This window comes from Piliocolobus tephrosceles, chromosome 1, assembly GCF_002776525.5.
Source record: "Piliocolobus tephrosceles isolate RC106 chromosome 1, ASM277652v3, whole genome shotgun sequence".
NCBI lineage: Eukaryota > Metazoa > Chordata > Mammalia > Primates > Cercopithecidae > Piliocolobus > Piliocolobus tephrosceles.
In genome coordinates this window covers 197432894-197448129 of record NC_045434.1, presented here as the reverse complement: position 1 = coordinate 197448129, position 15236 = coordinate 197432894, and the positions used below count along the sequence as shown (strand labels likewise).

At 44.7% G+C, this 15236-nt stretch overlaps 1 long non-coding RNA gene across 2 annotated transcripts in view; it reads right to left on the bottom strand.

Moving 5' to 3' along the window:
• Nucleotides 1-11230: 11230 nt before the first annotated feature.
• Nucleotides 11231-15236, bottom strand: part of LOC111547672 — a 12105-nt gene continuing 8099 nt past the window's right edge. For both annotated transcript variants that reach the window (XR_002733188.2, XR_002733189.2), the window contains exon 3: nucleotides 11231-11457. This is a non-coding gene — a long non-coding RNA (uncharacterized LOC111547672). The remainder of the gene's footprint in view (nucleotides 11458-15236) is intronic.

The window sequence follows — 15236 nt, the reverse complement described above, 5'->3', positions numbered from 1 at the left end:
CATTCCCTGGCGGGCGTGGTTCTCCTTTCGCCCAACCACCGCCCTGCCTCCTCCCTCCCCCAAGCCGCGCCCTTGCCCCCACGGTGCTCATGCGCGATGGGGCTCCAGGGGGCGGTGCTTGGTACATCCGGGTGTCCCGTTGCCATTGGCTTTTTTTTTTTTTTGCCCCTTCTGTCTCTCCCCTGTCTGAGATAATTGCGGGGCAGAAAACTTCAAAGATTGGGACGGTCCTGCCTGGCGCTACACCAGACTCTGGCCTTACTGCACGGGCGGGGCTGGAGTAGGGCCGGGGGTGGTGGGGAGCGGCCGCAGGCTGGAGAGGGCTGGGCGCGGGTGCCGTCTGACAGGCAGGTGCCCACAGGGTCGTTGCAGCCACCCGCCGGGAAGTCGCAGACCCGGTCTGAGCCTCCCTGGACCCTTCCTGGCCTCTTCCTCCTGTCCTGGTTACTGCGGCGCCGGGAGAAGGCGACCGAGTCCACACCCCGCCATGACGGAGAGGGGACCGCGCCCTCCCCCGGGACACCCCAAGATCCCTGGAAATGCAGTATTAACGTAGAAAAGGTGTTTTACTTCCATGTTTTGGCTAGGAAGGTAATAAGATCGAGACAAAATAAAAGGACTCACAATTGACCTTTAATCTGGGGATAAGTATGAAGTCTGAGATACCTCTTCCAAAAACTGTGTTTGGTGTAAGAGTGTAAACAAAGGTGACTATTTTACTTCTAGGGATCTACAAATGGGATGCATTTCAAACACTTCTTGTTGTAATAAAGCATATCAATTGCCTTGAAAATTGTGGGTTAATTTTTTTTTTGTTTTGGTTTTTTTTTTTTTGAGACGAGGTCTCACTCGCCCAGGCTGGAGTGTGGTGGGACCCTCACGGCTCACTGCAGCCCAGGCTCCCGAAGAGCTGAACTACAGGCATGCACCACCACGCTAATTTTTTTAAATTTTTTAGCCACGGAATCTGTGTTGTCCAGGCTGGTCTCCAACTCCTGGGCTCAAGCGAGTCTCCTGCCTCAGTCTCCCAAAGTGCTGGGATTACAGGCGTGAGCCACTTTGCCCAGCCTATACATTTCTTTACAAGTACATTTTGACAAAAGCTACTTTCTTTAGAGGGAGATACAAACTCACTCATCTCTTATTCATCTTCATCCCACATGTCCGCAGTTCATCCACATCTCCTGAGGATGCATCATGATGGAAGTAGTTCTTAACCGTTTCTTTCTAAATCTCAAGACAGTAAAGATACAGTGCCCATCCATCAGAAACTTTTGCCGAAAGTTCTCATAAAGCTGTGTGAGTGGACAGAAAAATAACACGAGGCTGGGCGCGGTGGCTCACGCTTGTAATCCCAGCACTTTGGGAGGCCGAAGCGGGTGGATCACCTAAGGTCAGGAGTTCCAGACCAACCTGGCCAACATGGCAAAACCCTATCTCTACTAAAAATGCGAAAATTAGCCGGGCATGGTGGCAGGCGCCCGTAATCCCAGCTACTCAGGAGGCTGAGGCAGGAGAATTGCTTGAACCTGAGAGGCGGAGGTTGCAGTGAGTCGAGATGGTGCTATTGCACTCCAGCTTGGGCAATAAAAGCAAAACTCCATCTCAAAACAAATAATAATAATAACACGAGTTTCACATTTGACAAGTATAAAAATGCTGTGTTAGGGGAACTGAAGTTAAACTATGCTTATGATACAGTCTTGCGCTCTTGGTTATGAATAGGAAAGGATGGAACGAGTCTCTGTAGACAGTTCATTGTATCAGTCAATGTGTGCCTAAAAAATGGTGACCAGAAAAATCCTAATTTTTTTTTTTTTTAAGACAGTCTCGCTCTAGCGCCCAGGCTGGAATGCAGTGGTGCGATCTTGGACTCACTGCAGCCTCTGCGTACCGGGTTCACACGATTCTTGTGCCTCAGTCTCCCGAGCATCTGGGTTTATAGACATGCATCATCACGCCGGCTAACTTTTTTTGTATTTTTAGTAGAGATCGGGTTTCGCCATGTTGGCCAGGCTGGTCTAGAAATCCTGACCTCAAGTGATCTGCCTGCCTTGGCCTCCCAAAGTGCTGGGATTACAGGCATGAGCCACTGTGCCCAGCAAATCCTGGATATTAACAGGATTTTGGAAACAGTGGGAAATATGACTTAGCCCTGGTGCAGAATGCTGGTGTATTTGTCTCAAAAACATATGTGGTCTACCTGAGTTAAAGTCTGCAAAGGATGTCACCTTCCTTTATTTCTCTAAACACTATTCTCTGAGCGTCTATCCACTCACCTAATTAAAAAAATTCAACTTTAGTTATTAGAACATCTAGCACTGAATTTGTAGGCTAATTTAGGTAGAAATAACATCTTTACAATAGCAAATCTTCCCATCTAAGAATGTGACAATGTTGTAACCAAGCGAGTTATAGAGAAACGTCACATTTTGAGAAAAATTATGGAGTCCTTTATTAGCCGGTGACCGAGAGACAGCTAGCGCTCAAAATTCTCTTGGTCCCGAAGAAGGGGCTAGATTTTCTTTTATACTAAGGTCTAAATAGGGGAGGGGGGGTTAACTGAAGCAATTTTACAGAAGCAGAATAGGCAAAAAGTTTTTTTTTGTTTTTTTGGTTTTGTTTTTTTGAGACAGAGTCTCGCTCTGTCGCCCAGGCTGGAGTGCTGTGGCGTGATCTCGGCTCACTGCAAGCTCCGCCTCCCGGGTTCACGCCATTCTCCTGCCTCAGCCTCCCGAGTAGCTGGGACTACAGGCGCCCGCCACCTCGCCCGGCTAGTTTTTCAAATTTTTTAGTAGAGACGGGGTTTCACCGTGTTAACCAGGATGGTTTAGATCTCCTGACCTCATGATCCGCCCGTCTCCGCCTCCCAAAGTGCTGGGATTACAGGCTTGAGCCACCGCGCCCGGCCAAAAAGTTTTAAAAAATTAATTGGTTATAGAAGCAGTTACAAAAAATAAACAGTTCCAGGTACAGGGGCTTAAACTATCACTAAGACAAATGCAGGGGCTTTAGGTATCTTCCACCAAGCACATTCCCAGGAGCTGCTGGTACAGCCTGCTTCAATATCTTATCAGCAGGTGCATTCTTGGATGTGATTGGAGTCAGCTTGCTCTAGTTATTCCCTTAAGGGGGATAAAGGCTGCAAGTAAAGAAACTAAGATGGAGTCTGTCCGGCTCTCGGTTAAAACAAGGTAGGGTATCACAACAAGCTTTAAGTGTGCCATTTAAGTTTGGGTTTTTTGTTTATGTCCTTCATTATGGTAGGCAAACCAATCGCCTCCCAAACATGTCCATTCCCTAATTTCCTGGAACCTGTGAATATATTACCTTAAGGTAGCAAAAGGCATTATGCAGATATAATTAAGGTTAGGGATATGGAAATGAGATTATCCTGAAGTATCTGGGTAGGCCCAATCTAATCTCAGGAGAGAGTCAAAGCATGAGAAGAATTCCATGCCTTGTTACTGCTTTTGAAATGTGGGGCCGGGCGCAGTGGCTCACGCCTGTAATCCCAGCACTTTGGGAGGCCAAGGCAGGTGGATCACCAGGTCAGGCATTTGAGATCAGCCTGGCCGACATGGTGAAACCCCGTCTCTACTAAAAATGCAAAACTTAGCCGGGAGAGGTGGTGTGCGCCTGTAATCCCAGTTACTTGGGAGGCTGAGGCAAGAGAATCACGTGAATCCGGGAGGCGAAGGTTGCAGTGAGCCGAGATCACACCACTACACTTCAGCCTGGGCAATAGAGCGAGACTCTGTCTCAAAGAAAAAAATAATTAAAAAAAAAAAAAAAAAGAAATGTAGGGGCTTATGTGGCTTATGTGCAAGGGCAGGGAGAATACTCTAGGGGCTAATGGTGGGTTCCAGCTGACAGCCAGGAAACAGACCTCAATCCTACATCATAGAACTGAAATTCGGCCAAAACCTGGATGAGCAAGTGTGGGGATCTTCCCCTAGAGCCTCCAAAAAGAATCAAAATGCGGCTGGCACCTTGACTCTAACCTGGTGAGACTCCTCACCTGTAGAACTATGAGATATTAAATTTGCATTGTTTTAAGCCACTAACATTGTGATTATTTATTACCACAGCAGTAGGAAAATAAAACATTCAGTAGAATTTGTAGTTTTCCTTTCTTCTTTTTTTTTTGAGACGGAGTTTCACTCTGTTGCCCAGGCTGCAGTGCGATGGCGTAATTTTGGCTCACTGCAACCTCTGCCTCCTGGGTTCAAGTGATTCCCCTGCCTCAGCCTCCTCAGTAGCTGGGACTACAGGCGTGCACCACACCCAGCTAATTTTTGTATTTTTAGTAGAGACAGCGTTTCACCATGTTGGCCAGGCTGGTCTTGAACTGACCTCAAGTGATCCACCCGCCTCTCCCAAAGTGCTGAGATTACAGACATGAGCCACCATACCTGGCCTTTTTTTTTTTTTTTTTTTTTTTTTTTTTTTGAGACAGGGTCTTGCTTTTTTGCCTAGGCTGGAGTGCAGTGGTGCAGTCACAGCTCACTGCAGTCTCGACTTCTCAGGCTGAGGTGATCTTCCCAGCTCAGCTGCCTGAGTAGCTGGGACTACAGGCCTACACCACTACGCCCAGCTAATTTTATTAATTTTTTGTAGAGCTGTATAAAAGCTAACAGTCATTCCCTAGAGCTATAGAATCCTCTAGAAGAGGTCTCCATCCTTCTTCCTCATATCTTAGAGACAACCAATGTTAACATTTTAATGAGTGCCCTTCCACAGCTTTCTTTGACATGTCAAATATACCCATATATAGAATATTTTTTTTTTTTTTTTTTTGAGACAGAATCTCACTCTCTTGCCCAGGCTGGAGTGCAGTGGTGCAATCTCGACTTACTGCCACCTCTGCTTTCCTGGTTCAAGTGATTCCCATGCCCCAGCCTCCCGAGCAGCTGGGAGTACAGGTGCACGCCACCATGCCTGGCTAATTTTTGTTGCTGTTGTTGTTTTGTGAGACAGTCTCACTCTCTCGCTCAGGCTGGAGTGCAGTGGCATGATCTCGGCTCACTGCAATCTCCCTCTCCCAGGTTCAAATGATTCTCGTGCCTCAGCCTCCCAAGTAGCAGGGATTACAGGCACATGCACCACACCCGGCTATTTTTTTTTTTTTTTTTTCAGTAGAGACATGTTCTGTGTGGGTGGTGCGCAGGTAAAAGCAAACACACAGCACTCACAACAAGTGCAGATTGTGAAGTACTTTAGGTTTATTTAAGTATAAAAGAGAAGGTGCATTGAGCAAACAGCAGCGAGAAAAAAAACAAAAAACAAAACAATCAGCGTATATATACTCACCAGATGATGGAGGATTCATCACCAGACCGGGAAGCAACAGCCTGGGTTCCAGAGTTGGCCACTGGTCCACGCACAGAGGAGGAGAGGTCTCATGCAGCTTCAGCATAGTCTGGGACCCTGACCATTTTTTTTTTTTTTTTTTTGAGACGGAGTTTCACTCTTGTTGCCCAGGCTGGAGTGCAATAGCATGCACCGCAACCTCCGCCTCCCAGGTTCAAGGGATTCTCCTGTCTCAGCCTCCTGAGTAGCTGGGATTACAGGCGCCTGCCACTATGCCCAACTAATTTTTGGTATTTTTAGTAGAGATGGGGTATCACCATGTTGGCCAGGCTGGTCTCGAACCTCTGACCTCAGGTGATCTGCCCACCTTGGCCTCCCAAAATGCTGGGATTACAGGCATGAGCCACCGCACCTGGCCTGACCTTTTTATAGTATTCTCTTCGGCATGAGGCCCAGGCACAAGGGCCTTTTGTCACTGGACTCAAGGAACACGGAAAGGTCAGCCTATTTTCAAGGTTTTGTTTATCGCCTCGAGGCAGATGATGTATGTATCAAGAACAATCAGTATAGTCCATCTGTTCCTGAGCCAGTACCCAGGGACAGATTTCTGGCATGTAACCATTCCTTCTGTTCAAGTCCAATTGAGTTCAAATTTAATATTTAACTTTTCCTCCATAAGACGGGGTTTCACCATGTTGGCCAGGCTGGTCTCATCCTCTTGACTTCAGGGGATCTGCCCACTTTGGCTTCCCAAACTGCTGGGATTACAGGCGTGAGCCACCTCATCTGGTGCATACAGAATTTTTTATGAATATGGGCTCATTCTAAACAAGTTGAAACTTATAATCAACATCCTTTAGGATAAATCATATCGATCTAATGTGTTTTGATTTATCAGCTGTATCATATTCCATAGTCTAGAAGTACTAGAAATTAGTCTATCCCCTGCTTTTTTGGTTGGTTGTTTTTGAGATGGAGTTTCGCTCTTATTGCCTAGGCTGCACGATCTTGGCTCACTGCAACCTCCGCCTCCCGGGTTCAAGCAATTTTTCTGCTTCAGCCTCCTGAGTAGCTGAGATTACAGACATGCGCGACCACATCCAGCTAATTTTGTATTTTTAGTAGAGACGGGATTTCTCCATGTTGCTCAGGCTGGTCTCGAACTCCCAACCTCAGGTGATCCGCCCACCTCAGCCTCCCAAAGTGCTGGAATTACAGGTGTGAGCCACGGCACCCGGCCTATACCCCTTTTTTAATTCATGGACATGCATATGGTTTCCAGTTTTTTCACTAAATACAATGCCTCGGAACTATCCATAGATATTAGAGCAGTCACAGAGCTCCTCCACAGGCCCCTAATCCACAAGCCCAAGGTCGAAGAGCCATGTACAAGACGAACTTGGAGCAACTGATTGCAGTGAAAACCCCAGCACTGCTCCAGGAGTTTCCTCCAACGGTACTGGGGGTCAGCTTAGCTCTTTCAGAAAGGATTAGAGGAGCACATCCAAAGTGTGAGAGCTACAAAGAGGAAAAAGCAGCTCTGAGTGATTTTGACACAGATGACATAGCTGTTGATCTTAGATCAGAGATTAGTTGAGATTAGACATCTCTGTTGTTAGGGCTGCTATAGAATCATAGCTACAGTCACCAGTAAAGCATTCAAGGCAATTAACAGATCAACAAACATGCCCGTTTTCAGATGTCCCAAGGAATTCCTGCTGCTGGGTGAACCATCACCCCATGGGAGCTCACTCCACTGTTTGCAATTACTGAGCCTTGGTATAAGTCAGCTGTTCTACTGCTCCTCTTAGTGATGGTTTCCTGGGTTGGTAGCTGTATTGTGGAAATATCAGGCTTGCAGTGCTACACAGGAGGCACCCTTGATAATCTTAACACATCTATTCCCTGCCATGCAGACCTAGTATGTGAAGATGCTATGTGTAATATTCATTAGGGAAGCTGATGACTCTGTCCCATTACAGCCACCATAGAGAGATGTTATCAATAGTTTCTTTTTTTGTTTTTTTTTTTTTTTTTGAGATGGAGTCTCACTCTGTTGCCCAGAATGGAGTGCGGTGGCGTGGTCTCAGCTCACTGCAACCTCCGCCTCCCAGGTTCAAGTGATTCTCCTGCCTCAGCCTCCTGAGTAGCTGGGATTACAGGCGCCTGCTACCATGCCCAGGTAATTTTTTGTATTTTTAGTAGGGACAGGGTTTCACCATGTTGACCAGGCTGGTCTTGAACTTCTGACTTTGTGATCTGCCTGCTTCGGCCTCCCAAAGCAGGGATCACAGGCGTGAACCACCGCACCCAGCCGAATAGTTCTGTATCACATCATTCAGCTTTTGGGGTTTCTACTCAAACTAGGGCAAGCAAAAGGACAACACACAAATCCAGATATGTATTTGCCAATGTTATTCTTGGTAAGTCATACAGGTGCAATTACTGGTGGTGTCACTACAACAGAAGAACCGATTGGTGCCTCTGTGTAATTGAGAATGAGACAGTCACATCCGTGCCTAATGGCCACCTGTATCGCTTGAGGACTGCTCTGCTTTGCACAAAATATAACTCTTCCATGCACACTTTTGCTCACAGGGTGTTGCTACTCAGTCAGATGAGCCATCTCAACCATACCCACCTTAACATCAGAGGAACTGTTATTAACCATATATGGATTATGTTACACAAACTTCACAGGGAATTTAACTTCGGTGATGGCACAGTCATGGGCAATGGAACAACTGGAGAATGTCAACTGGGTCCAGGACAGAAAAAGGAGAAATACTACAGAAGGCTATGTTACTGATGCTGTAAGAGGTTTCTTTTTTGAAGGTTATATGCAGTCTACTTTCTGTCCTGCTCCCCCAAATCCTTTCACAGCCTCTACCTGATCATACTTAATTTTTGCAACTTTGACTCAACAACCAAATGATCACAGGTCATGTCTTGGGAGATTTAGCACTTGTCTGGCCCTATGAAAAGATTAGTTGTTTGATCCTCATCCTGACAACAAATAACCTTTACTTCAAGGTACAATGCAATGAAGCCATTATTTTTACAACCAGTGAAATCGGATCTTATAGAGCAGCAGTCCCAACACTTTCAGTAGCAGGGACCAGTTTCATAGAAGACAGTTTTTCCACGGTCGGGGGTGCGGGCGTTGTTCTGGGATGATTGAAGTGAATTACATGTATTTTGCACTTTATATTATTATTACATTGTAATATATAATAAAATAGTTATACAACTTGCCATAATGTAGAATCGGTGGGAGCCCTGAGCTTGTTTTCCTGCAACTAGACGGTCCCATCTGAGGGGATGGGAGACAGTGATAGATCATTAAGTACTAGATTGTCATAAAGAGTGGCCATCTAGAGCCTCTCATGCACAGAGTTCGCTCCTATGGGAATCTGATGCTGTAGCTGATGTGATGAAAGGTGGAGCTCAGGCAGTAATGCAAGCGATGGGGAGTGGCTGTGAATACAGATGAAGCTTCACTTGCCCACCGCCTGCCTCCTGCCGTGCAGCCTGGTTCCTAACAGGCCACAAACGGGGAGTTGGAGACCACCTTCCATTGGTGAAGGGGGATACACATCAACCCTTTGGGCCAATAAAACGAATGTGCTCCGAGTAACCAGCTCTGAACGCTGCTCCCATGTTCAGCAACTGTTTCGTTAAATGCTATTAATGGATAAGTTTTTCCTGAAAGTCTTCCATCAGGATCTTTTTTTTTTTTTTTAATACACAGAGTCTCGCGAGCTCTGTTGTCCAGGCCGGAGTGCAGTGGCGCCATCCTAGCTCACTGCAGCCTCAAATTCCTGGGTTCAAATGATCCTCCCACCTCAGCCTACTGAGTAGCTAGGACTACAGGCATGTGCCACTACACCTGACTAATTTTTATAGAGTTTTTGGTAAAGTCCATATAGCCCAGGCTGGTCTCAGACTCCTGGCCTCAGGTAAGATCCTCCATCCCAGCCAGCTAAGGCACTGGGATTATAGGCATGAGCCACCATGCTGGGTCCCATTGAGATTTTGTTGTTATTAGACAGCATCTCACTCAGTCACCCAGGATGGAGTGCAGTGGTGTGATCACAGCTCACTACAGCCTCAAACTCCCGGGTTCCAGTGATCCTCCCACCTCAGCCCCCGCCAGTAGCTGGTACTACAGGCACACACCACCATGCCCAGCTAATTTTTTTTGTATTTTTTGTAGAGATGGGGTTTCACCATGTTGCCCAGGCTAATCTTGAACTCCTGGGCTCAAATGATCCTCCAGCCTTGGCCTCCCAGAATGCTGGGATTACAGGCGTGAGCCACCGTGCCTGGCTGCCCCATCCAGATCTCACAGGAGGCCCTCATGTGCTTGACTTCTTGTATTTTGCTATTGGACCTAAATCTGACTTCTCTGGAATGCATCAGGCATCTCACAATGAGTCCAGTCACTTGAACAGTTCTTTAGGGCATGTCAAGTTACCTTCACTTGCTTTCCTCAGTCCACTAGACTGGTTTCTGGATTTGACCTTTTGGGCAGCCTGGCTTGGAGGGGTATTATGCTTTTTAACACCTGAAACTTCACTGGGAGCCAAAACCACATGCTGCTTTAAGTTGTATTACTTTTACTGCTATGTTACTTTTATTCCTAAAGTGGAACTGCTAGGTCGAAGGAGCTGGGTCATTAATACATTGCAGTATTGCCTTCCAAAAACGTTGTCACAACAATGTATGGGAATGCCTTCTTGATCTCCCAGACAGGTTTTCCCCCAATTATAGGTTATCTTGCTTTCCTGTACCTCCTATTTTTAGCATTTATCACACTTGTAATTAAATAATTAAAGTTTTAATTTATTTTTAACGCATTTCCTCTCAGAATATAAATTACATAAGGACAGAAACTTGTTCTTACTCTAACCCAGCATTCCAGACAGTGTATTTCATTTGGCATTCAATTGGTGTTTACTGAATGAACAAATGAAAAAGAATCTCACGTAGGTCTTAAGGGAACAGGAAGAGGGAAAGTAGTATTTTAGAGAGAAACAAAAGTCTTAGCAAACTTGGAATTAGAAATGCCCATTTTAGAATTTGGGGATAGAAGATAAATAGCTTGACTAGAGCAAAGGGTTTATTGTGGAGAATTTTGGAAAATAAAGCTGGAGATGTAGGTTTTTTTTTTGAGTCAGGGTCTCACCCTGTTGCCCAGGTTGAGTGAAATGGTGCAGTCATGGCTCACTACAGCCTCAACCTCCCAGCCTCAAGTGATCCTCCCACCTCAGCCTCCCAAGTAGCTGAGGCTACAGGCACACGTCACCATGCCCAGCTAATTTTTTGTTGGTGGTGGTATTTTTTGTAGAGACAAGGTTTCTCCATATTGCCCAGGCTGGTCTGGAACTCCTGGGCTCAAGTGATCTGCCCACCTCAGTTTCCCAAAGTGCTGGGATTACAGGCGTGACCCACCATACCTGGCCCGGAGAAATAGATTTGAGGCAGACCGTGGTGAGACATGAATGTGAACATCTACTTATGAAGCAGCAGGATCCTCATTTATCAGAAATAATCTATCTCCTAAAAGCTGACTGAATACACTGAGATGGCAAGCAGCTTTACCTACCTGGATGGGAGGAAAGAAAACGCTTGCAGGATTTGGAGGCAGAGTGTTCCAAAGGCTTTTAACCTTTAACATATGCTTTGCTTAAACAAATACCTAAAACACTTACACTACAAAAATGCATAATCTCACAATGTATTTATTTATTTTTTTGAGACGGAGTCTCGATCTGTTGCCTAAGCTGGAGTACAGTGGCACAATCTTGGCTCGCTGCAATCTCTGCCTCCCAGGTTCTAGTGATTCTCCTGCCTCAGTCTCCTGAGTAGCTGGGATTACATACGTGCACCACCATGCCGGCTAATTTTTGTATTTTTTGTAGAGACTAGGTGTCACAATGTTGGCCAGGCTGGTCTCGAACTCCTGACTTTGTGATCCGCCTGCCTGGGTCTCCCAAAGTGCTGGGATTACAGGCGTGAACCACCGTGCCCAGCCGGCATCTAGTGTTCTCATGGGAGAAGGCTTTTTGGAAGGCCCTGTCATTGCGTTTGTGAGACTGGCTCCTGCTGTCCTCCTCTCAGGGCTGTCTGAGGTTTCTGTTCCTACGACATAAAGAATTAGTTCCAATTATTCTCTCAGTAGGTTCAAAACCTAAAACTTTTTATCTACAGAATGAACAAGAATATTGCTTTATGTAATAAAAACTCATTTAAACTTTTAATATTCAGTCATTATACCAAGTACTTTCAGTATTAAAGCATAAGAATTTTCTTTCTGGAACCAAACAATGAAATAAATAGCTCTTAAAAAAAAACTTTGCATTTGTACTATGATATAAGTTTGGTATCATAGGAGATTTGGCCTAGAAAACACTTTGTCATTTTAGAGGTGTTATCCAATGTTCTGCGCAGACACTGGAGTCACAAAAAATGGAGTTGAATCCTTTCTCTGCCACTCTTTTAGAGGAGAATCTCACCATTTATTATGCACTGTAGAATACAACAATAAAATACAGCTATGTACCACATAACAACATCTTGGTCAACAACAGACTGCATATATGATGGTGGTCACCCAGTAAGCTAAGGTTAATTTATTATTATTATTTTTTTTTTTTTTGAGATGGAGTCTTACTCTGTCACCCAGGCTAGAGTAGAATGGCACCATCTCGGCTCACTGAACCTCTGCCTCCTAGGTTCAAGTGATTCTCCTGCCTCAGCCTCCCAAGTAGCTGGGATTACAGGCACCTACCACATTTGGCTAATTTTTTGTACTTTTAGTAAAGATGGGGTTTCACCATGTTGGCCAGGCTGATCTCAAACTCCTGACCTCAAGTGATCCACCCACCTCAAAGTGCTGGGATCAGAGGCCTGAGCCACTGTGCCCGGCCTTGTTTGCTTTTTTAACAGATAATAGTGTGCTCATAGAAACTGCTTTGACATGACTGCAATCATGTGTTTCATAGACCCTTAATTAGATTATACCATTAGAGTCTTCAGATGTTATAATTTTTTTTTTTTTTTTTTTTTTTTTGAGATGGAGTATCACTCTGTCACCAGGCTGGAGTTCAGTGCCACAATCTCAGCTCACTGCAACCTGCGCCTCCCAAGTTCAAGAGATTCTCCTGCCTCAGCCTCCCGAGTAGCTGGGACTACAGGCACGCGCTACCACACCCGGCTATTTTTGCATTTTTAGTTGAGACGGGGTTTCACCATGTCGGCCAGGATCTGCCCGCCTTGGACTCCCAAAGTGCTGGGATTACAGGTGTGAGCCACCATGCCCGGCCTATACTTCCCTTTTTGAATACCATTTGGTGTTTTGAAGAATTAACAGCTTTGTGAACGTGGCAGTGCTTGTGATTCAGGCTTCCACTGAGACCAAGGGCAGAACCTGATTGCAGGACAACAGATGGACAGTGTGTGGCAGTATTTAAATGTTCTTCTGAAAGCTGATACCACAGCTCTCTGTGCACTGATTGCATATGCATCCCAAGATTATATTATTGTTTTCTATTGCTATGTGTCACGCTTTGCCAAACAGGATGTGGAAGATGAATAAGCAGTTTCCTTAGGTACTTCTTAACAATTGGTCAAAATGAACTCCATTGCTTAAGAAAAGCATAAACACCATTTAGTCACTGAATATAGCTGTATGTATGATTGTTACTATGGGAAATCTTGTTTTGCCAATTTTCTTTGAAAATTCTGGCAGACCAAGGTTCTTTTTGTTTACATAATACTTGAAAAATAAAAATGAACAAGCTAAACAAACTACCAAGTTTTCACTTACATAAATGTAGTTGCATACAGAAAATGTGACTGTGAATTTATTTCTCTAGGACTTTTAAACTATAAGCATTATTTGCATGAAAGAGGACCAATCTATCAATTACAAACTCACAGAATTTTATAGACTTTTTTTTTCCTACACAGCACATAAAACAGAAAGAATTTGAAGCCTCCCTCCAAACACAGGGGAAGGAGGTTGTATGTACATCCTCATTGTCTTTCACATTCTAAGGTGGTACCACTCAGTGATTGAAATCCTTAAGCATTGTATTAGTCTGCTTGGGCTACCATAATAGCAGCTTAAACTGTTGTTAAGCCACTCAGACTTAAATAACAGAAATTTATTTCCTTTGTAATTCTGGATGCTGGAAGTTCAAGGTGTCGGCAGGGTTGGTTTCTGGGTGACATCTCTCTTTCTGTCTTGCAGATGGCTGCCTCCTCCCTGCGTCTTCATATGGCCTGTCCTCTGCTTTTACACTTCTGGTGTCTCTTCTTTTTTTTTTTTTTTTTTTTTGAGACAGAGTCTCACTCTGTCACCCAGGCTGGAGTGCAGTGGCCTGATCTTGGCTCACTGCAACCTCTGCCTCCCGGGTTCAAGCAATTCTCCTGCCTCAGCCTCCTGAGTAGCTGGGACTACAGGTGCCCGCCACCACAACCGGCTAATTTTTTGTAATTTTAGTAGAGAGGGGGTTTCACCGTGTTAGCCAGGATGGTCTCCATCTCCTGACCTCGTGATCCGCCTGCCTTGGCCTCCCAAAGTGCTGGGATTACAGGTGTGAGCCACTGTACCTAGCCAATTTCTTTTTTTTTTTTTTTTAATTATTATACTTTAAGTTCTAGGGTACATGTGCACAACTTGCAGGTTTGTTACATATGTATACATGTGCCATGTTGGTGTGCTGCACCCATTAACTGGTCATTTACAATAGGTATTTCTCTTAATGCCATCCTTCCCCTCTCCCCGCACTCCACAACAGGCCCTGGTGTGTGATGTTTCCTGCTCTGTGTCAAAGTATTCTCATTGTTCAATTCCCACCTATGAGTGAGAACGTGCAGTTCTCTGTCATTGGTTTTCTGTCCTTGCGATAGTTTGCTCAGAATGATGGTTTCCGGCTTCATTCATGTCCCTACAAAGGACATGAAATCCTTTTTTATAGCTGCATAGTATTCCATGTGTGTATGTGCCATATTTTCTTAATCCAGTCTATCATTGATGGACATTTGGGTTGGTTCCAGGTCTTTGCTATTGTGAATAGTGCTGCAATAAACATACGTGTGCATGTGTCTTTATAGCAGCATGATTTATAATCCTTTGGGTATATACCCAGTAATAGGATGGCTGGGTCAAATGGTATTTCTAGTTCTAGAACCTTGAGGAACCGCCACACTGTCTTCCACAATGGTTGAACTAGTTTACAGTCCCACCAATAGTGTAAAAGCGTTCCTATTTCTCCACATCCTCTCCAGCATCTGTTGTTTCCTGACTTTTTAATGATCGTCATTCTTACTGGTATGAGATGGTATCTCATTTCGGTTTTGATTTGCATTTCACTGATGGCCAGTGATGATGAGCATTTTTTCATGTGTCTGTTGGCTGCATAAATGTCTTCTTTTGAGAAGGGTCTGTTCATATCCTTCGCCCACTTTTTGATGGGGTTGTTTGATTTTTTCTTGTAAATTTGTTTAAGTTCTTTGTAGATTCTGGATATTAGCCCTTTGTCAGATAGGCAGATTGTAAAAATTTTCTCCCATTCTGTAGGTTGCCTGTTCACTCTGATGGTGGTTTCTTTTGCTGTGCAGAAGCTCTTTAGTTTACTTAGATCCCATTTGTCTATTTTGGCTTTTGTTGCCATTGCTTTTGGTGTTTTAGTCAGGAGGTCCTTGCCCATGCCTATGTCCTGAATGGTATTGCCTAGGTTTTCTTCCAGGGTTTTTATGGTTTTAGGTCTAACATTTAAGTCTTTAATCCATCTTAAATTAATTTTTGTATAAGGTGTAAGGAAGGGATCCAGTTTCAGCTTTCAACATATGGCTAGCCAGTTTTCCCAGCACCATTTTTTTTTTTTTTTTTTTTTTTAATTTTTTTTTTTGAG